Source organism: Lithobates pipiens, unplaced genomic scaffold, assembly GCF_037356315.1.
Source record: "Lithobates pipiens isolate NorthernLeopardFrog02 unplaced genomic scaffold, aLitPip1_a1.2 Scaffold_8, whole genome shotgun sequence".
Classification (NCBI taxonomy): domain Eukaryota; kingdom Metazoa; phylum Chordata; class Amphibia; order Anura; family Ranidae; genus Lithobates; species Lithobates pipiens.
The window spans coordinates 640956991-640979030 of NW_027507903.1; positions in this window are offsets into that span (position 1 = coordinate 640956991).

Here is a 22040-nt window from a genome sequence, read left to right on the forward strand (position 1 = left end):
CTAGACCACGTGTCTGTGGTCAGATGTATCTTGGCACCGACACTGTGTGCCAGAGATACATTCACTTGCCGCTGAACATGGCCATATAGCTCTGGGATGCCCTTCTCTGAGAAATACTTCCTTCCTGGGACCTTCCATTGTGGTGTTCCAATGGCCACAAATTTGCGAAAGGCCTCCGAGTCCACCAGTTTATATGGCAGTAGTTGGCGGGCTATGAGTTCTGACAAGCCAGCCGCCAACCGTTGGGCAAGAGGGTTATCCGGCGTCATCATTTTTTTACGCTCAAACATTAGGCCCACGGAAGCCTGCCTTTTTGCAGAAAAATGTGAGCTTGGCGTGATGGAAGGTGGAGTGGAGGACAATTGTGAGGAGAGAGGAGAAGGAGAAGTAGAAGACGAGGCTGGACGGTGAGAGCCTGCAGTGTGGCTTTGTGTGTTCCGTTGCTCCCACTGGGCTCGGTGATGGCTGCTCATGTGCCTTCTTAAGGCGGTCGTCCCTAGGTGAGTATTGGGCTTACCGCGACTAACGCGTTGACTGCAAAGATTGCAGATGGCAACGCTATTGTCAGCAGCGGACACGTTAAAAAAAGCCCACACTGCGGAGCCATGTGCCGGTGTCCTGGGAGCGCCAGATGTGACCGTACATGGTCGATGACTCGCTCCTGATACATTTGCAGTCTGCTTTGTCCCTGCTGTGCAATGTAAGTCATTGCTGCTTCTCCTCCCTATCTGCTGGTCCATATCTCCCTCTGAACTCCCCTCCTCTTCCTCTCTTGTGGGCACCCACGTGACATCACTAGACACGTCATCATCAACGTCACCTTCCCCACCGCTATAAGTAGAGTAGGCAGCAACACCGGGGACCAACCTCCTCCTTGGGCTGATCTGGGTACTGGCGTCAGACTGCTGAGTAGCGCTTGTTGCTACCTCCTCTTCCTGATCCAATACCAAGAGTGGCTGCGCATCAGAAATGTCCTCTTGATATGGATCGGAAAATAATTCCAGTGACTCAAGCGGAAGGTATGTGGTGGTGGTGGTGGTGGTCGTGTTGTTGGTGGTAGTGTCTTTGGGGGTGCACATAGCAGAGAGTGAAGAAGAGGGTGCAGATCGAGAGGATGAGGAGGGTGCAGAAGAGTAAGGCTGAGCGAGCCACTCAACCAAGTCTGGTGCATCCTTTAAAGTAATTGAACGCACCTTCTGCAACTTCCCACTTTGGCTCAAGCCTGTTGCTCCTGCCCTACCCCTACCACCCCTGCGGAAGGGCCTGCCTCTTCCTCTGCATGTCATTTTTTAAATGACCCTGTGACAAAACTCTTAGTCCCTATACCGCTGAAGGACTGCTGCAGTATAGGTGAGCGGTCAGCAGTGGTGCACGTCAACCCTATCTATTGTGGACCTATAGCGGTCCTTACAGAACAGCAGACTGTACCGCACTCAAGCCTATGTACCGTAGCACCCTATACCAAGTTACCAGTCCTTATAAGAACTTTTGTGGACCAAGCAGGTTGTGTATTAGTGTTTAGCAGACTGTACGTCAGTCCCTATACCGCTGAAGGACTGCTGCAGTATAGGGCAGCGGTCAGCAGTGGTGCACGTCAACCCTATCTATTGTGGACCGATAGCGGTCCTTACAGAACAGCAGACTGTACCGCACTCAAGCCTATGTACCGTAGCACCCTATACCAAGTTACCAGTCCTTATAAGAACTTTTGTGGACCAAGCAGGTTGTGTATTAGTGTTTAGCAGACTGTACGTCAGTCCCTATACCGCTGAAGGACTGCTGCAGTATAGGGCAGCGGTCAGCAGTGGTGCACGTCAACCCTATCTATTGTGGACCGATAGCGGTCCTTACAGAACAGCAGACTGTACCGCACTCAAGCCTATGTACCGTAGCACCCTATACCAAGTTACCAGTCCTTATAAGAACTTTTGTGGAACAAGCAGGTTGTGTGTTAGTGATTAGCAGACTGTACGTCAGTCCCTATACCAATGAAGGACTGCTGCAGTATAGGGCAGCGGTCAGCAGTAGTGCACGGCAACCCTATGTATTGTGGACCGATAGCGGTCCTTACAGAACAGCAGACTGTACCGCACTCAAGCCTATGTACCGTAGCACCCTATACCAAGTTACCAGTCCTTATAAGAACTTTTGTGGACCAAGCAGGTTGTGTATTAGTGTTTAGCAGACTGTACGTCAGTCCCTATACCGCTGAAGGACTGCTGCAGTATAGGGCAGCGGTCAGCAGTGGTGCACGTCAACCCTATCTATTGTGGACCGATAGCGGTCCTTACAGAACAGCAGACTGTACCGCACTCAAGCCTATGTACCGTAGCACCCTATACCAAGTTACCAGTCCTTATAAGAACTTTTGTGGACCAAGCAGGTTGTGTATTAGTGTTTAGCAGACTGTACGTCAGTCCCTATACCGCTGAAGGACTGCTGCAGTATAGGGCAGCGGTCAGCAGTGGTGCACGTCAACCCTATCTATTGTGGACCGATAGCGGTCCTTACAGAACAGCAGACTGTACCGCACTCAAGCCTATGTACCGTAGCACCCTATACCAAGTTACCAGTCCTTATAAGAACTTTTGTGGAACAAGCAGGTTGTGTGTTAGTGATTAGCAGACTGTACGTCAGTCCCTATACCAATGAAGGACTGCTGCAGTATAGGGCAGCGGTCAGCAGTGGTGCACGTCAACCCTATGTATTGTGGACCGATAGCGGTCCTTACAGAACAGCAGACTGTAACGCACTCAGGCCTATGTACCGTAGCACCCTATACCAAGTTACCAGTCCTTATAAGAACTTTTGTGGACCAAGCAGGTTGTGTGTTAGTGATTAGCAGACTGTACGTCAGTCCCTATACCAATGAAGGACTGCTGCAGTATAGGGCAGCGGTCAGCAGTAGTGCACGGCAACCCTATGTATTGTGGACCGATAGCGGTCCTTACAGAACAGCAGACTGTAACGCACTCAGGCCTATGTACCGTAGCACCCTATACCAAGTTACCAGTCCTTATAAAAACTTTTGTGGACCAAGCAGGTTGTGTGTTAGTGTTTAGCAGACTGTGCGTCAGTCCCTATACCGCTGAAGGACTGCTGCAGTATAGGGCAGCGGTCAGCAGTGGTGCACGTCAACCCTATCTATTGTGGACCGATAGCGGTCCTTACAGAACAGCAGACTGTACCGCACTCAAGCCTATGTACCGTAGCACCCTATACCAAGTTACCAGTCCTTATAAGAACTTTTGTGGACCAAGCAGGTTGTGTATTAGTGTTTAGCAGACTGTACGTCAGTCCCTATACCGCTGAAGGACTGCTGCAGTATAGGGCAGCGGTCAGCAGTGGTGCACGTCAACCCTATGTATTGTGGACCGATAGCGGTCCTTACAGAACAGCAGACTGTAACGCACTCAGGCCTATGTACCGTAGCACCCTATACCAAGTTACCAGTCCTTATAAGAACTTTTGTGGACCAAGCAGGTTGTGTGTTAGTGATTAGCAGACTGTACGTCAGTCCCTATACCAATGAAGGACTGCTGCAGTATAGGGCAGCGGTCAGCAGTGGTGCACGTCAACCCTATCTATTGTGGACCGATAGCGGTCCTTACAGAACAGCAGACTGTACCGCACTCAAGCCTATGTACCGTAGCACCCTATACCAAGTTACCAGTCCTTATAAGAACTTTTGTGGAACAAGCAGGTTGTGTGTTAGTGATTAGCAGACTGTACGTCAGTCCCTATACCAATGAAGGACTGCTGCAGTATAGGGCAGCGGTCAGCAGTAGTGCACGGCAACCCTATGTATTGTGGACCGATAGCGGTCCTTACAGAACAGCAGACTGTACCGCACTCAAGCCTATGTACCGTAGCACCCTATACCAAGTTACCAGTCCTTATAAGAACTTTTGTGGACCAAGCAGGTTGTGTATTAGTGTTTAGCAGACTGTACGTCAGTCCCTATACCGCTGAAGGACTGCTGCAGTATAGGGCAGCGGTCAGCAGTGGTGCACGTCAACCCTATCTATTGTGGACCGATAGCGGTCCTTACAGAACAGCAGACTGTACCGCACTCAAGCCTATGTACCGTAGCACCCTATACCAAGTTACCAGTCCTTATAAGAACTTTTGTGGACCAAGCAGGTTGTGTATTAGTGTTTAGCAGACTGTACGTCAGTCCCTATACCGCTGAAGGACTGCTGCAGTATAGGGCAGCGGTCAGCAGTGGTGCACGTCAACCCTATCTATTGTGGACCGATAGCGGTCCTTACAGAACAGCAGACTGTACCGCACTCAAGCCTATGTACCGTAGCACCCTATACCAAGTTACCAGTCCTTATAAGAACTTTTGTGGAACAAGCAGGTTGTGTGTTAGTGATTAGCAGACTGTACGTCAGTCCCTATACCAATGAAGGACTGCTGCAGTATAGGGCAGCGGTCAGCAGTGGTGCACGTCAACCCTATGTATTGTGGACCGATAGCGGTCCTTACAGAACAGCAGACTGTAACGCACTCAGGCCTATGTACCGTAGCACCCTATACCAAGTTACCAGTCCTTATAAGAACTTTTGTGGACCAAGCAGGTTGTGTGTTAGTGATTAGCAGACTGTACGTCAGTCCCTATACCAATGAAGGACTGCTGCAGTATAGGGCAGCGGTCAGCAGTAGTGCACGGCAACCCTATGTATTGTGGACCGATAGCGGTCCTTACAGAACAGCAGACTGTAACGCACTCAGGCCTATGTACCGTAGCACCCTATACCAAGTTACCAGTCCTTATAAAAACTTTTGTGGACCAAGCAGGTTGTGTGTTAGTGTTTAGCAGACTGTGCGTCAGTCCCTATACCGCTGAAGGACTGCTGCAGTATAGGGCAGCGGTCAGCAGTGGTGCACGTCAACCCTATCTATTGTGGACCGATAGCGGTCCTTACAGAACAGCAGACTGTACCGCACTCAAGCCTATGTACCGTAGCACCCTATACCAAGTTACCAGTCCTTATAAGAACTTTTGTGGACCAAGCAGGTTGTGTATTAGTGTTTAGCAGACTGTACGTCAGTCCCTATACCGCTGAAGGACTGCTGCAGTATAGGGCAGCGGTCAGCAGTGGTGCACGTCAACCCTATGTATTGTGGACCGATAGCGGTCCTTACAGAACAGCAGACTGTAACGCACTCAGGCCTATGTACCGTAGCACCCTATACCAAGTTACCAGTCCTTATAAGAACTTTTGTGGACCAAGCAGGTTGTGTGTTAGTGATTAGCAGACTGTACGTCAGTCCCTATACCAATGAAGGACTGCTGCAGTATAGGGCAGCGGTCAGCAGTAGTGCACGGCAACCCTATGTATTGTGGACCGATAGCGGTCCTTACAGAACAGCAGACTGTACTGCACTCAGGCCTATGTACCGTAGCACCCTATACCAAGTTACCAGTCCTTATAAAAACTTTTGTGGACCAAGCAGGTTGTGTGTTAGTGTTTAGCAGACTGTGCGTCAGTCCCTATACCGCTGAAGGACTGCTGCAGTATAGGGCAGCGGTCAGCAGTAGTGCACGGCAACCCTATGTATTGTGGACCGATAGCGGTCCTTACAGAACAGCAGACTGTAACGCACTCAGGCCTATGTACCGTAGCACCCTATACCAAGTTACCAGTCCTTATAAGAACTTTTGTGGACCAAGCAGGTTGTGTGTTAGTGATTAGCAGACTGTACGTCAGTCCCTATACCAATGAAGGACTGCTGCAGTATAGGGCAGCGGTCAGCAGTAGTGCACGGCAACCCTATGTATTGTGGACCGATAGCGGTCCTTACAGAACAGCAGACTGTACCGCACCCAAGCCTATGTACCGTAGCACCCTAGACAGACCAAGTTACCAGTCCTGATAAAGAGCTTTGTGGAACAAGTGAGTTGTGAATGATTAGCAGACTGCAGCAGAAGGGCAGCAGTCAAGTATAATATTCTTTCTATATTTGGAAGAAAGAATATTATACGTGTACAAGCCTATTACCGTACCACTGATACCAGTCCTGAAAAGAACCTTTGTGGAACTAATAGTAACAGCAAGTCTTTAAAATTATCCTCACTGCCTGACACACTGCTTCCTGCCTGTCCCTATACAAATTGGCAAAAAAGAGTAGGCTGGAACGATTAGCTGGAACAGCTCTTTTGTGGACCTGATAGTAACAGCTAATGATGATGATGATGATGATGATGAAGAAAGACTAATCTGGCTGAGCTGTCCCTAAAATAGCAGCATACAGCGCTCTGTCCCTTTATCTAAACTGACAAAAGAAACTCAGGCTGCTGACCTAACACCTATACCAGTCCTGAAAAGAACTTTTGTGTACCAAATAGCTAGCGTTTTCTCTGTCCCTACTCCACACAGGATCCTTTCCCTACAGTGACAGAAGAAAGAATGTAAAATGGCCACCGGATCGGGTGTATTTATAGGTTAGGGGGAATGTCCAAGTGTCCATGAGCTGTCATGTCTCAATTGGTTGTCCTGTAACACATGATAAACGTGTCACGAAAGGTTAAAGTTCTTGTATACATTAAACACGTAAGTCCGCCGGGGCGAACGACGGAAAAAGGCGTTCGAACCCGCGGACGGCGAAAGTCGGAAATTCGCCGCGAAACGACCGCCGGGCGAACCGTTCGGCCATCACTACTGATGAGTTTACTTCCTCTTTCATTCCCTGCAAAGGTAAAGCATAATGGACTACTATGCATCGCATAGTAGTCCATTATGTGTCACTTACCTGACACAGGAGCCAGCGAAGTCACCGCTGTCCCCTGTAGTCCGGCACATCTATCTTCTCGTGGGGTCTCGCAGCTGCGCCGCTGTCATTCGGCGAAGCCGCGATGACGTCACTCCCGCGCATGCGCACGGGAGCCGACATGCGCGGCATCTCCGTCGTTGAAGATGCCACTCTCAGTGCGCCTGCGCGCCGCTATCTACGGCGCATGCGCCATAGACAGCGGTGCCTATCTTTCTGCAAATATCTCCTAAACCGTGTAGGTTTAGGAGATATTGCTTGGACCTACAGGTAAGCCTTAATCTAGGCTTACCTGTAGGTCAAAGTTGGTTGTAAGGGTTTAGAGCCACTTTAAGCCAGGCCAAACCCCCCAAAAAAGTGCACCCTCAAACATTTGTTTTAACATGAACAAAACAATGCAATTAATATGCACACGGCAGCGCATGCAAAAGCATCAGAACGCATACAAAACACATACAAACGCCCGCCGCAGCACACATATATATATGTGTGCACGCAGCGGCGCATGTAAAAATATATAAGTATGTAAGCGCATCCGAACGTCCGCCGCAGCCCATGTACATATATAGTGATGTGCGGTATGTGGACCGGCAATATGTGCGTTGTAATATGGCTATGTATAACCCCATAACAAGCTTATAAAAATGACAAAGATCCCACACAAACCAATCGAGAAAGAGGGGCATACAATTAAGGTCTGGTGAAGACCATACACATAGCAATCTCCCTGCATACACCTAAGCCCTTGTACACACGGTCGGATAATCTGTCGGATTGTGTCTTATCGGACCGTGTTGTCGGAAAATCCGACTGTGTGTGGTATGATGCATACCACACACAGTCGGATTTTCCGACAATCTCCGTCGGACCCAATTTTCCAACATGTTGGAAATATTTCCCGACCAACTGGGCCGGACGGACCTAATCCGATCATGTGTAGAGCATTTTCATCGGACCAAGTGCCACGCATGCTCAGATCAAATTCCTACATCAAAGCTATTGGCTACTAGCCTGAATGTAGTCCCATCGTAACGAAATTACGTCATCACGTTTTGAAAGATTGGATTTTTCGCCAACTTGGCCCGACCGTGTGTATGCAACAGTTTCGGACAAGATCCGACGGACAAAATCCGACAGGCAAAATCCGACAGGTTTGGTTGTGGAAATCTCCGACCGTGTGTACAGGGGCTTAGAGGTTCAAAAAGAAGTCTAAAGCAGTGAAGAGTGCCGATTAGATGAGCACCTGGCGCAGGGACAAAATAAGTCAGTCTCAGTCAGAATTAGCCTCAGTTGGAACGATATGACATTATAATAATAATACATAATATCGCTATATAACATAACACTGATATAATATATGTCAAATAGTAAAAACCGGACCTGACAATGTTGGGCATCACCAAGGTTCAATGTGAAAAAATATATAATGTGAAAAAAGTGGGGAACTGAAACCGCCCCAAGCATGCCTCATACACAATCACAGGCAACCAACTGGCCCATATATCGACTGAATAAGAAAAAGCAAGATTGCATGAAAATTGCATAGAAGCCTCTCTAAAAAATGCCCTAAAAATAAATAAGTAAATGAATAAATCATGTGAACTCAATCAACATACCATATTAAACCCAAACAGGTAATACCGAGGCCATAAACAAAACTAAACGAGGCAGCAGCAATACCGGTGTGGTGTGAATTTGACACATAAACCTGTAACATCGGAAAACGAAACAATAAACATGGATAGTGTGTGGTACCCATAGAGACATGTTCACACATAAAAGTGCTGTCATTAAAAAGTGACAAAAAATAAATAAAATATATGCCACAAAACGCCTACAACAAACAAACTTCATTTCGTTGGATGACAATTAATATACCAAAATCAAGGTGACACATCGATCCCCATTCGATGGAGCCTCTAAAACTGTGTGAAAAAACCGCCTGGAAATTGTTAAACATAAAATGGTGTGTGTAGAAAGTTAATAAGCAGATATATAGAGTAGACATGTGCAGAGTAAAATATTTCGTTTCGGAATTTCGTTTTCGTCCGAAAACTTAATTTATTTAGTTACTCCCGAAATTCGTTTTTATTTATTTAGTTTTTCGTTCAAAAATTGCATTCGTCCGAAAGTCCACATGAATTACGGTCGAATCTGTCTTGGAAGGCTTATGGTGTCTGTCGAATGTATAAAGAAGATTTGACGGAGCTAACTATATAGCATACTTTAGAACCCTATTAAAGTCTATGGGACTCCAACGTTCAAAATCTAAAGTGCTAATTTTAAAGGCTAATTTGCAAGTTACTGTCCTAAAAAGTGTTTGGGGACCCGGGTCCTGCCCCAGGGGACATGTATCAATGCAAAAAAAAGTTTTAAAAACGGCCGTTTTTTCGGGAGCAGTGATTTTAATGATGATTAAAGTGAAACAATAAAAGTGTAATATTCCTTTAAATTTCGTAGGGGGGGGTGTGTATAGTATGCCTGTGAAGGGGCGCATGTTTCCCGTGCTTAGAATTGTCCCTGCACAAAGTGTCATTTATGCAGGAAAAAAAGTCCTTTAAAATCACTCAAATGAATTGTCGGCTCCGTAATACAGAGAACACTCATTGAAAGTCATTAATAAAAAAAAAAATAAATAAATAAATAAAAAAGCGTGGGGGTCCCCCAAATTCAATTACCAGGCCCTTCAGGTCTGGTATGGATATTAAGGGGAACCCTGCCTCAAATTTAAGAAAAAATTTGACGTGGGGTTCCCCCTAAATATCCATAACCAGACCCTTCAGGTCTGGTATGGATATTAAGGGGAACCCCGCGTCAAATTTAAAAAAAAATTGATGTGGGGTTCCCCCTAAAAATCCATACCAGACCCTTTATCCGAGCACGCAACCTGGCAGGCCGCAGGAAAAGAGGGGGGGACGAGAGAGCGCCCCCCCCTCCCTCCTGAACTGTACCAGGCCACATGCCCTCAACATTGGGAGGATGCTTTTGGGGTCTGTGACCCCTCAAAGCACCTTGTCCCCATGTTGATGAAGACAAGGGCCTCATCCCCACAACCCTGGCCGGTGGTTGTGGAGGTCTGCGGGCGGGGGGCTTATCAGAATCTGGAAGCCCCCTTTAACAAGGGGACCCCCAGATCCCGGCCCCCCCCTGTTTGAAATGGTAAGGGGGTACAAAAGTACCCCTACCATTTCACAAAGAAAGTGTAAAAAATGGTTAAATAAAACAAACACACTTTTGAAAAATTCCTTTATTAAAAATAAAAAAATAAAAAAAAGATTCCAGCGGCGGTAATCCACTCTTGCTATCCAGCGACGGACGGTCATCTCTCCAGCGATGTCTCATCTCATCCAGCGCAGCGCAGCATCCTTCTTCTGTCTCCGTGGAGGAGACACTGCAAGGATTCCGGCGGCTGACGCTTGTTATATACGGAGGGCGGGGCCACCCGTCACCTGACCCCGCCCCCCTCTGACGCAAGGGGAAACCCGGGGTTCCCCGTGACGTATGGGTGACCCCGCCCCCCCTCTGATGTAACGGAAACCTGCCTGTGTTACATCAGAGGGGTGCGGGTCACCTATACGTCACGGGGAACCCCGGGTTTCCCCTTGCGTCAGAGGGGGGCGGGGTCAGGTGACGGGTGGCCCCGCCCTCCGTATATAACAAACGCCAGCCGCCGGAATCCTTGCAGTGTCTCCTCCACGGAGACAGAAGAAGGATGCTGCGCTGCGCTGGATGAGATGAGACATCGCTGGAGATATGACCGTCCGTCGCTGGATAGCAAGAGTGGATTACCGCCGCTGGAATCTTTTTTTTATTTTTAATAAAGGAATTTTTCAAAAGTGTGTTTGTTTTATTTAACCATTTTTTACACTTTCTTTGTGAAATGGTAGGGGTACTTTTGTACCCCTTTACCATTTCAAACAGGGGGGGGCCGGGATCTGGGGGTCCCCTTGTTAAAGGGGGCTTCCAGATTCTGATAAGCCCCCCGCCCGCAGACCTCCACAACCACCGGCCAGGGTTGTGAGGATGAGGCCCTTGTCTTCATCAACATGGGGACAAGGTGCTTTGAGGGGTCACAGACCCCCAAAGCATCCTCCCAATGTTGAGGGCATGTGGCCTGGTACGGTTCAGGAGGGAGGGGGGGCCGCTCTCTCGTCCCCCCCTCTTTTCCTGCGGCCTGCCAGGTTGCGTGCTCGGATAAAGGGTCTGGTATGGATTTTTAGGGGGAACCCCACGTCAATTTTTTTTTAAATTTGACGCGGGGTTCCCCTTAATATCCATACCAGACCTGAAGGGTCTGGTTATGGATATTTAGGGGGAACCCCACGTCAAATTTTTTCTTAAATTTGAGGCAGGGTTCCCCTTAATATCCATACCAGACCTGAAGGGCCTGGTAATTGAATTTGGGGGACCCCCACGCTTTTTTTTTTTATTTTTTTTTTTTTTTTTTTTATCAATGACTTTCAATGAGTGTTCTCTGTATTACGGAGCCGACAATTCATTATAGCCGCGAGTGATTTTAAAGGACTTTTTTTCCTGCATAAATGACACTTTGTGCAGGGACAATTCTAAGCACGGGAAACATGCGCCCCTTCACAGGCATACTATAGACACCCCCCCCCCCCCTACGAAATTTAAAGGAATATTACACTTTTATTGTTTCACTTTAATCATTATTAAAATCACTGCTCCCGAAAAAACGGCCATTTTTAAAACTTTTTTTTGCATTGATACATGTCCCCTGGGGCAGGACCCAATCTCCTATTCTATATCGAACTGTTGTAACAACGAAAACGAACGAAAATAAAGCATTTATTCATGTCGGATTTTCGTTTTTTCGGATTTTGTGCTTTCGTTATCGTTTGTCAAAACGAAAACGAAAATAGCTGAAATTCGGACGAAAATGCGTTCGGACGAAAACGAATGCACATGTCTAATATAGAGAGGAATAAATGTTATGCTAAACAATCACATCAATACGCATGAATCGGATGTCGCTAGCTGAATGTCTGGACTAAGAATAAGCAGTGATGACAATTAAATCCCGACGTTTATGAGGCAATAATACCGTAAAATGTGTACATAAAAGATGGAGATGAAGACTATGCGCAGCAAGAATGTGACTATAAAGATATGTGTATTGTGAAGTGTGTGTGGTTGTAACAAGTTCACATCGGCTGACACAAAGAGCCCTCATAACAAGAAATATGTAAATATGTGTAAACATCATACATAGGTAACATTGCCCACTGATGAGCTGACAAGCAATGTCCCTTAACACAGATATTTTAAAGAGGAAGTAAAAGCAAAAATGTTTTTTTTTTAACCACTTCCCACCCAGCCAATCATATCTTAGTCTTACGCTAAGCCCTTGTACACACGGTCAGAGATTCCGACGGAATGTGTCAGATCGGACCGTATTGTTGGATATTCCGACTGTGTGTGGTCTCCATCGGACTGTTTCCGTCGGAATATCTGACGGACCAAATTTTCCAACTTGTCTATAAAATTTTCCCACAACATGCTCCGATCGGACATACTCCGGTCATGTGTAGCCTACTCCGACGGACAAAGTGCCACGCATGCTCAGATGAAATTCCTTGACCAAAGCTATTGGCTACTAGCCTGAACGTAGTCCCGTCGTAACGAAATAACGTCATCACGTTATGTACAATCGGATTTTCCGACAACTTTGTCCGACCGTGTGTATGCAACCGTTTCGGGCAAAATCCGTCGGACAAAATCCAATGGATTTGGTTGTCAGAATGTCCGACCGTGTGTACAAGGGCTAACGGGGCAAAAAATAAGTACACAATAGAACCCATAAACTACTCTAATCCAGAAGAACCCCCAATAGGAAGGTGAGTCACTTTGCAGTACTAAAAGATGTATATGTAGAAAAAAAGTGAGGGGGGGGTGTCCCTAGAGAGAAGGCATTTTTATATATCATAACTGGACGGCCAATAGTATATTATTCATAAAAATGGGAAACATCCCATTCAAAGTTGAGCCCCAACGGAATTCTAGTGTTAAGGGGGAAAAAAATCCCAAAAAACCTTGCGCCTGCAAAGTATTTGGAATCTACCCCCTCCTCTTATGGGGGTGATGATCTTCTCAATGCCCTGGATGGACAGACTGGTGACGTCCTTACAACCAAAGTTCCCCTTAAAGTGCAACCAACTAAACTTTGGCTTATCCGAAATAAAAAGGCTGGGTGATAGAAAGCTGCCCGAAGTTGGAGCTCTACGGGATACTACTTTTTTTTTTTTTTTTTTTTAACAATCTTTATTTATAGGAGACAGGGTATTACAACTTGATGTACAGTAAAAGAATGAGAAAAAATGAAAATGAACAGAGAGGATAAACATTTGCTGTAGGTAATGCTGATACGTAATACTCCAGTCGTTCCTTTTTTGTTTTTCACTTGTATTGGGAACAAGAACATGAATAGTCAACAGTCATAAATTAACTTGGTATCGATTAGGTTATTGAGAAAGTATTTACCAGAGGTGACGGGTCAGCACGGTAGGTCAACTCGATTGTTGGGCTGAGTAATCCCATTCCGCAGTCTATTTCGTGCAGTATAGGACTGGTCTGTCTGTAAGGGGTTCTCACACGTGATACGCTTGGTCAGCTTTAACGTTCAAGGTAATTCACATGGGGGCCGACGGCTTCCTAGACGAGCGCGTGCGGGGGGGGGGGGAAGGGTGGCAGTCCTGCGTAATAGCGGCACCAAAGTGGCATTTCCCTTCTCAAGTCAGGTTGTCCCAATGGCGTCAGGTTGCCAATTTTTGTTGGGCCACCCAATTCCTCCATTCCTTACCCGTCACCTGGCACTCAACATATCAACCATCTGCCAATAGGCAGCCATAACTATTCAAGTCGTAAAGTATTAGAAAGTAGTTAAAGTGGAAGTAAACTCTCCTATCGTTTTCAGCCAAGGAAGCTGCCATCTTTGCCTCTGTTTAATCTTCAACTGCTATGGTGCTGCACATGTGATTCGTTATGACACCAGTCATTGGATGGTTTGATAGTTTGGCTGAGAGCAAAGCCAATGTGCAGTTAGCATTCCCGGCATGCCTTTTTTTTAACTGTTTAAATCCATGGGTTTACTTCCACTTTAAGTGAGAAAAAGAAGGGAAAAGAAAAGTGGTTTAGAACATACCTGAAGCCTCTCGTCCGACTCCGCCTCCTCTCCGAGCCCCGTCAAGGGACACTACTTTGATGCCGCTAGAGAGGATGTTACTGTAGATAGGATCATTATACAAAATAGGAAGGTATTTCGTAATGATCCCTTTCACTTTTGTATACTCCAAGCTGTACGGAGTAGAAAAAAAACGGAATATTGTTTTTCAAAGACGGAATGCCTATTTCTGCGTCCTTGAGATCTAATCCTGTTCTCTTTCAAAAGAATTACGTTCGAATCTGTCTTGGAAGGCTTATGGTGTCTGTCGAATGTATAAAGAAGATTTGACGGAGCTAACTATATAGCATACTTTAGAACCCTATTAAAGTCTATGGGACTCCAACGTTCAAAATCTAAAGTGCTAATTTTAAAGGCTAATTTGCAAGTTACTGTCCTAAAAAGTGTTTGGGGACCCGAGTCCTGCCCCAGGGGACATGTATCAATGCAAAAAAAAGTTTTAAAAACGGCCGTTTTTTCGGGAGCAGTGATTTTAATAATGATTAAAGTGAAACAATAAAAGTGTAATATTCCTTTAAATTTCGTAGGGGGGGGGTGTCTATAGTATGCCTGTGAAGGGGCGCATGTTTCCCGTGCTTAGAATTGTCCCTGCACAAAGTGTCATTTATGCAGGAAAAAAAGTCCTTTAAAATCACTCAAATGAATTGTCGGCTCCGTAATACAGAGAACACTCATTGAAAGTCATTGATAAAAAAAAAAAAAAATAAATAAATAAAAAAGCGTGGGGGTCCCCCAAATTCAATTACCAGGCCCTTCAGGTCTGGTATGGATATTAAGGGGAACCCTGCCTCAAATTTAAGAAAAAATTTGACGTGGGGTTCCCCCTAAATATCCATAACCAGACCCTTCAGGTCTGGTATGGATATTAAGGGGAACCCCGCGTCAAATTTAAAAAAAAAATTGACGTGGGGTTCCCCCTAAAAATCCATACCAGACCCTTTATCCGAGCACGCAACCTGGCAGGCCGCAGGAAAAGAGGGGGGGACGAGAGAGCGGCCCCCCCTCCCTCCTGAACTGTACCAGGCCACATGCCCTCAACATTGGGATGATGCTTTGGGGGTCTGTGACCCCTCAAAGCACCTTGTCCCCATGTTGATGAAGACAAGGGCCTCATCCCCACAACCCTGGCCGGTGGTTGTGGAGGTCTGCGGGCGGGGGGCTTATCAGAATCTGGAAGCCCCCTTTAACAAGGGGACCCCCAGATCCCGGCCCCCCCCTGTTTGAAATGGTAAGGGGGTACAAAAGTACCCCTACCATTTCACAAAGAAAGTGTAAAAAATGGTTAAATAAAACAAACACACTTTTGAAAAATTCCTTTATTAAAAATAAAAAAATAAAAAAAAGATTCCAGCGGCGGTAATCCACTCTTGCTATCCAGCGACGGACGGTCATCTCTCCAGCGATGTCTCATCTCATCCAGCGCAGCGCAGCATCCTTCTTCTGTCTCCGTGGAGGAGACACTGCAAGGATTCCGGCGGCTGACGTTTGTTATATACGGAGGGCGGGGCCACCCGTCACCTGACCCCGCCCCCCTCTGACGCAAGGGGAAACCCGGGGTTCCCCGTGACGTATGGGTGACCCCGCCCCCCCTCTGATGTAACGGAAACCTGCCTGTGTTACATCAGAGGGGTGCGGGTCACCTATACGTCACGGGGAACCCCGGGTTTCCCCTTGCGTCAGAGGGGGGCGGGGTCAGGTGACGGGTGGTCCCGCCCTCCGTATATAACAAACGTCAGCCGCCGGAATCCTTGCAGTGTCTCCTCCACGGAGACAGAAGAAGGATGCTGCGCTGCGCTGGATGAGATGAGACATCGCTGGAGAGATGACCGTCCGTCGCTGGATAGCAAGAGTGGATTACCGCCGCTGGAATCTTTTTTTTATTTTTAATAAAGGAATTTTTCAAAAGTGTGTTTGTTTTATTTAACCATTTTTTACACTTTCTTTGTGAAATGGTAGGGGTACTTTTGTACCCCTTTACCATTTCAAACAGGGGGGGGGCCGGGATCTGGGGGTCCCCTTGTTAGAGGGGGCTTCCAGATTCTGATAAGCCCCCCGCCCGCAGACCTCCACAACCACCGGCCAGGGTTGTGGGGATGAGGCCCTTGTCTTCATCAACATGGGGACAAGGTGCTTTGAGGGGTCACAGACCCCCAAAGCATCCTCCCAATGTTGAGGGCATGTGGCCTGGTACGGTTCAGGAGGGAGGGGGGGCCGCTCTCTCGTCCCCCCCTCTTTTCCTGCGGCCTGCCAGGTTGCGTGCTCGGATAAAGGGTCTGGTATGGATTTTTAGGGGGAACCCCACATCAATTTTTTTTTAAATTTGACGCGGGGTTCCCCTTAATATCCATACCAGACCTGAAGGGTCTGGTTATGGATATTTAGGGGGAACCCCACGTCAAATTTTTTCTTAAATTTGAGGCAGGGTTCCCCTTAATATCCATACCAGACCTGAAGGGCCTGGTAATTGAATTTGGGGGACCCCCACGCTTTTTTTTTTTTTTTTTTTTTTTTTTTTTATCAATGACTTTCAATGAGTGTTCTCTGTATTACGGAGCCGACAATTCATAATAGCCGCGAGTGATTTTAAAGGACTTTTTTTCCTGCATAAATGACACTTTGTGCAGGGACAATTCTAAGCACGGGAAACATGCGCCCCTTCACAGGCATACTATAGACAACCCCCCCCCTACGAAATTTAAAGGAATATTACACTTTTATTGTTTCACTTTAATCATTATTAAAATCACTTCTCAGAAAAAACGGCCATTTTTAAAACTTTTTTTTGCATTGATACATGTCCCCTGGGGCAGGACCCAATCTCCTATTCTATATCGAACTGTTGTAACAACGAAAACGAACGAAAATAAAGCATTTATTCATGTCGGATTTTCGTTTTTTCGGATTTTGTGCTTTCGTTATCGTTTGTCAAAACGAAAACGAAAATAGCTGAAATTCGGACGTAAATGCGTTCGGACGAAAACGAATGCACATGTCTAATATAGAGAGGAATAAATGTTATGCTAAACAATCACATCAATACGCATGAATCGGATGTCGCTAGCTGAATCTCTGGACTAAGAATAAGCAGTGATGACAATTAAATCCCGACGTTTATGAGGCAATAATACCGTAAAATGTGTACATAAAAGATGGAGATGAAGACTATGCGCAGCAAGAATGTGACTATAAAGATATGTGTATTGTGAAGTGTGTGTGGTTGTAACAAGTTCACATCGGCTGACACAAAGAGCCCTCATAACAAGAAATATGTAAATATGTGTAAACATCATACATAGGTAACATTGCCCACTGATGAGCTGACAAGCAATGTCCCTTAACACAGATATTTTAAAGAGGAAGTAAAAGCAAAAATGTTTTTTTTTTAACCACTTCCCACCCAGCCAATCATATCTTAGTCTTACGCTAAGCCCTTGTACACACGGTCAGAGATTCCGACGGAATGTGTCAGATCGGACCGTATTGTTGGATATTCCGACTGTGTGTGGTCTCCATCGGACTGTTTCCGTCGGAATATCTGACGGACCAAATTTTCCAACTTGTCTATAAAATTTTCCCACAACATGCTCCGATCGGACATACTCCGGTCATGTGTAGCCTACTCCGACGGACAAAGTGCCACGCATGCTCAGATCAAATTCCTTGACCAAAGCTATTGGCTACTAGCCTGAACGTAGTCCCGTCGTAACGAAATAACGTCATCACGTTATGTACAATCGGATTTTCCGACAACTTTGTCCGACCGTGTGTATGCAACCGTTTCGGGCAAAATCCGTCGGACAAAATCCAATGGATTTGGTTGTCAGAATGTCCGACCGTGTGTACAAGGGCTAACGGGGCAAAAAATAAGTACACAATAGAACCCATAAACTACTCTAATCCAGAAGAACCCCCAATAGGAAGGTGAGTCACTTTGCAGTACTAAAAGATGTATATGTAGAAAAAAAGTGAGGGGGGGTGTCCCTAGAGAGAAGGCATTTTTATATATCATAACTGGACGGCCAATAGTATATTATTCATAAAAATGGGAAACATCCCATTGAAAGTTGAGCCCCAACGGAATTCTAGTGTTAAGGGGAAAAAAAATCCCAAAAAACCTTGCGCCTGCAAAGTATTTGGAATCTACCCCCTCCTCTTATGGGGGTGATGATCTTCTCAATGCCCTGGATGGACAGACTGGTGACGTCCTTACAACCAAAGTTCCCCTTAAAGTGCAACCAACTAAACTTTGGCTTATCCGAAATAAAAAGGCTGGGTGATTGAAAGCTGCCCGAAGTTGGAGCTCTACGGGATACTACTTTTTTTTTTTTTTTTTTAACAATCTTTATTTATAGGAGACAGGGTATTACAACTTGATGTACAGTAAAAGAATGAGAAAAAATGAAAATGAACAGAGAGGATAAACATTTGCTGTAGGTAATGCTGATACGTAATACTCCAGTCGTTCCTTTTTTGTTTTTCACTTGTATTGGGAACAAGAACATGAATAGTCAACAGTCATAAATTAACTTGGTATCGATTAGGTTATTGAGAAAGTATTTACCAGAGGTGACGGGTCAGCACGGTAGGTCAACTCGATTGTTGGGCTGAGTAATCCCATTCCGCAGTCTATTTCGTGCAGTATAGGACTGGTCTGTCTGTAAGGGGTTCTCACACGTGATACGCTTGGTCAGCTTTAACGTTCAAGGTAATTCACATGGGGGCCGACGGCTTCCTAGACGAGCGCGTGCGGGGGGGGGGGGAAGGGTGGCAGTCCTGCGTAATAGCGGCACCAAAGTGGCATTTCCCTTCTCAAGTCAGGTTGTCCCAATGGCGTCAGGTTGCCAATTTTTGTTGGGCCACCCAATTCCTCCATTCCTTACCCGTCACCTGGCACTCAACATATCAACCATCTGCCAATAGGCAGCCATAACTATTCAAGTCGTAAAGTATTAGAAAGTAGTTAAAGTGGAAGTAAACTCTCCTATCGTTTTCAGCCAAGGAAGCTGCCATCTTTGCCTCTGTTTAATCTTCAACTGCTATGGTGCTGCACATGTGATTCGTTATGACACCAGTCATTGGATGGTTTGATAGTTTGGCTGAGAGCAAAGCCAATGTGCAGTTAGCATTCCCGGCATGCCTTTTTTTTAACTGTTTAAATCCATGGGTTTACTTCCACTTTAAGTGAGAAAAAGAAGGGAAAAGAAAAGTGGTTTAGAACATACCTGAAGCCTCTCGTCCGACTCCGCCTCCTCTCCGAGCCCCGTCAAGGGACACTACTTTGATGCCGCTAGAGAGGATGTTACTGTAGATAGGATCATTATACAAAATAGGAAGGTATTTCGTAATGATCCCTTTCACTTTTGTATACTCCAAGCTGTACGGAGTAGAAAAAAAACGGAATATTGTTTTTCAAAGACGGAATGCCTATTTCTGCGTCCTTGAGATCTAATCCTGTTCTCTTTCAAAAGAATTACGTTCGAATCTGTCTTGGAAGGCTTATGGTGTCTGTCGAATGTATAAAGAAGATTTGACGGAGCTAACTATATAGCATACTTTAGAACCCTATTAAAGTCTATGGGACTCCAACGTTCAAAATCTAAAGTGCTAATTTTAAAGGCTAATTTGCAAGTTACTGTCCTAAAAAGTGTTTGGGGACCCGAGTCCTGCCCCAGGGGACATGTATCAATGCAAAAAAAAGTTTTAAAAACGGCCGTTTTTTCGGGAGCAGTGATTTTAATAATGATTAAAGTGAAACAATAAAAGTGTAATATTCCTTTAAATTTCGTAGGGGGGGGGTGTCTATAGTATGCCTGTGAAGGGGCGCATGTTTCCCGTGCTTAGAATTGTCCCTGCACAAAGTGTCATTTATGCAGGAAAAAAAGTCCTTTAAAATCACTCAAATGAATTGTCGGCTCCGTAATACAGAGAACACTCATTGAAAGTCATTGATAAAAAAATAAATAAATAAATAAATAAAAAAGCGTGGGGGTCCCCCAAATTCAATTACCAGGCCCTTCAGGTCTGGTATGGATATTAAGGGGAACCCTGCCTCAAATTTAAGAAAAAATTTGACGTGGGGTTCCCCCTAAATATCCATAACCAGACCCTTCAGGTCTGGTATGGATATTAAGGGGAACCCCGCGTCAAATTAAAAAAAAAATTGACGTGGGGTTCCCCCTAAAAATCCATACCAGACCCTTTATCCGAGCACGCAACCTGGCAGGCCGCAGGAAAAGAGGGGGGGACGAGAGAGCGGCCCCCCCTCCCTCCTGAACTGTACCAGGCCACATGCCCTCAACATTGGGAGGATGCTTTGGGGGTCTGTGACCCCTCAAAGCACCTTGTCCCCATGTTGATGAAGACAAGGGCCTCATCCCCACAACCCTGGCCGGTGGTTGTGGAGGTCTGCGGGCGGGGGGCTTATCAGAATCTGGAAGCCCCCTTTAACAAGGGGACCCCCAGATCCCGGCCCCCCCCTGTTTGAAATGGTAAGGGGGTACAAAAGTACCCCTACCATTTCACAAAGAAAGTGTAAAAAATGGTTAAATAAAACAAACACACTTTTGAAAAATTCCTTTATTAAAAATAAAAAAATAAAAAAAAGATTCCAGCGGCGGTAATCCACTCTTGCTATCCAGCGACGGACGGTCATCTCTCCAGCGATGTCTCATCTCATCCAGCGCAGCGCAGCATCCTTCTTCTGTCTCCGTGGAGGAGACACTGCAAGGATTCCGGCGGCTGACGTTTGTTATATACGGAGGGCGGGGCCACCCGTCACCTGACCCCGCCCCCCTCTGACGCAAGGGGAAACCCGGGGTTCCCCGTGACGTATGGGTGACCCCGCCCCCCCTCTGATGTAACGGAAACCTGCCTGTGTTACATCAGAGGGGTGCGGGTCACCTATACGTCACGGGGAACCCCGGGTTTCCCCTTGCGTCAGAGGGGGGCGGGGGCGGGGTCAGGTGACGGGTGGTCCCGCCCTCCGTATATAACAAACGTCAGCCGCCGGAATCCTTGCAGTGTCTCCTCCACGGAGACAGAAGAAGGATGCTGCGCTGCGCTGGATGAGATGAGACATCGCTGGAGAGATGACCGTCCGTCGCTGGATAGCAAGAGTGGATTACCGCCGCTGGAATCTTTTTTTTATTTTTAATAAAGGAATTTTTCAAAAGTGTGTTTGTTTTATTTAACCATTTTTTACACTTTCTTTGTGAAATGGTAGGGGTACTTTTGTACCCCTTTACCATTTCAAACAGGGGGGGGGCCGGGATCTGGGGGTCCCCTTGTTAAAGGGGGCTTCCAGATTCTGATAAGCCCCCCGCCCGCAGACCTCCACAACCACCGGCCAGGGTTGTGGGGATGAGGCCCTTGTCTTCATCAACATGGGGACAAGGTGCTTTGAGGGGTCACAGACCCCCAAAGCATCCTCCCAATGTTGAGGGCATGTGGCCTGGTACGGTTCAGGAGGGAGGGGGGGCCGCTCTCTCGTCCCCCCCTCTTTTCCTGCGGCCTGCCAGGTTGCGTGCTCGGATAAAGGGTCTGGTATGGATTTTTAGGGGGAACCCCACGTCAATTTTTTTTTTAATTTGACGCGGGGTTCCCCTTAATATCCATACCAGACCTGAAGGGTCTGGTTATGGATATTTAGGGGGAACCCCACGTCAAATTTTTTCTTAAATTTGAGGCAGGGTTCCCCTTAATATCCATACCAGACCTGAAGGGCCTGGTAATTGAATTTGGGGGACCCCCACGCTTTTTTTTTTTTTTTTTTTTTTTTTTTTTTTATCAATGACTTTCAATGAGTGTTCTCTGTATTACGGAGCCGACAATTCATAATAGCCGCGAGTGATTTTAAAGGACTTTTTTTCCTGCATAAATGACACTTTGTGCAGGGACAATTCTAAGCACGGGAAACATGCGCCCCTTCACAGGCATACTATAGACAACCCCCCCCCTACGAAATTTAAAGGAATATTACACTTTTATTGTTTCACTTTAATCATTATTAAAATCACTGCTCCCGAAAAAACGGCCATTTTTAAAACTTTTTTTTGCATTGATA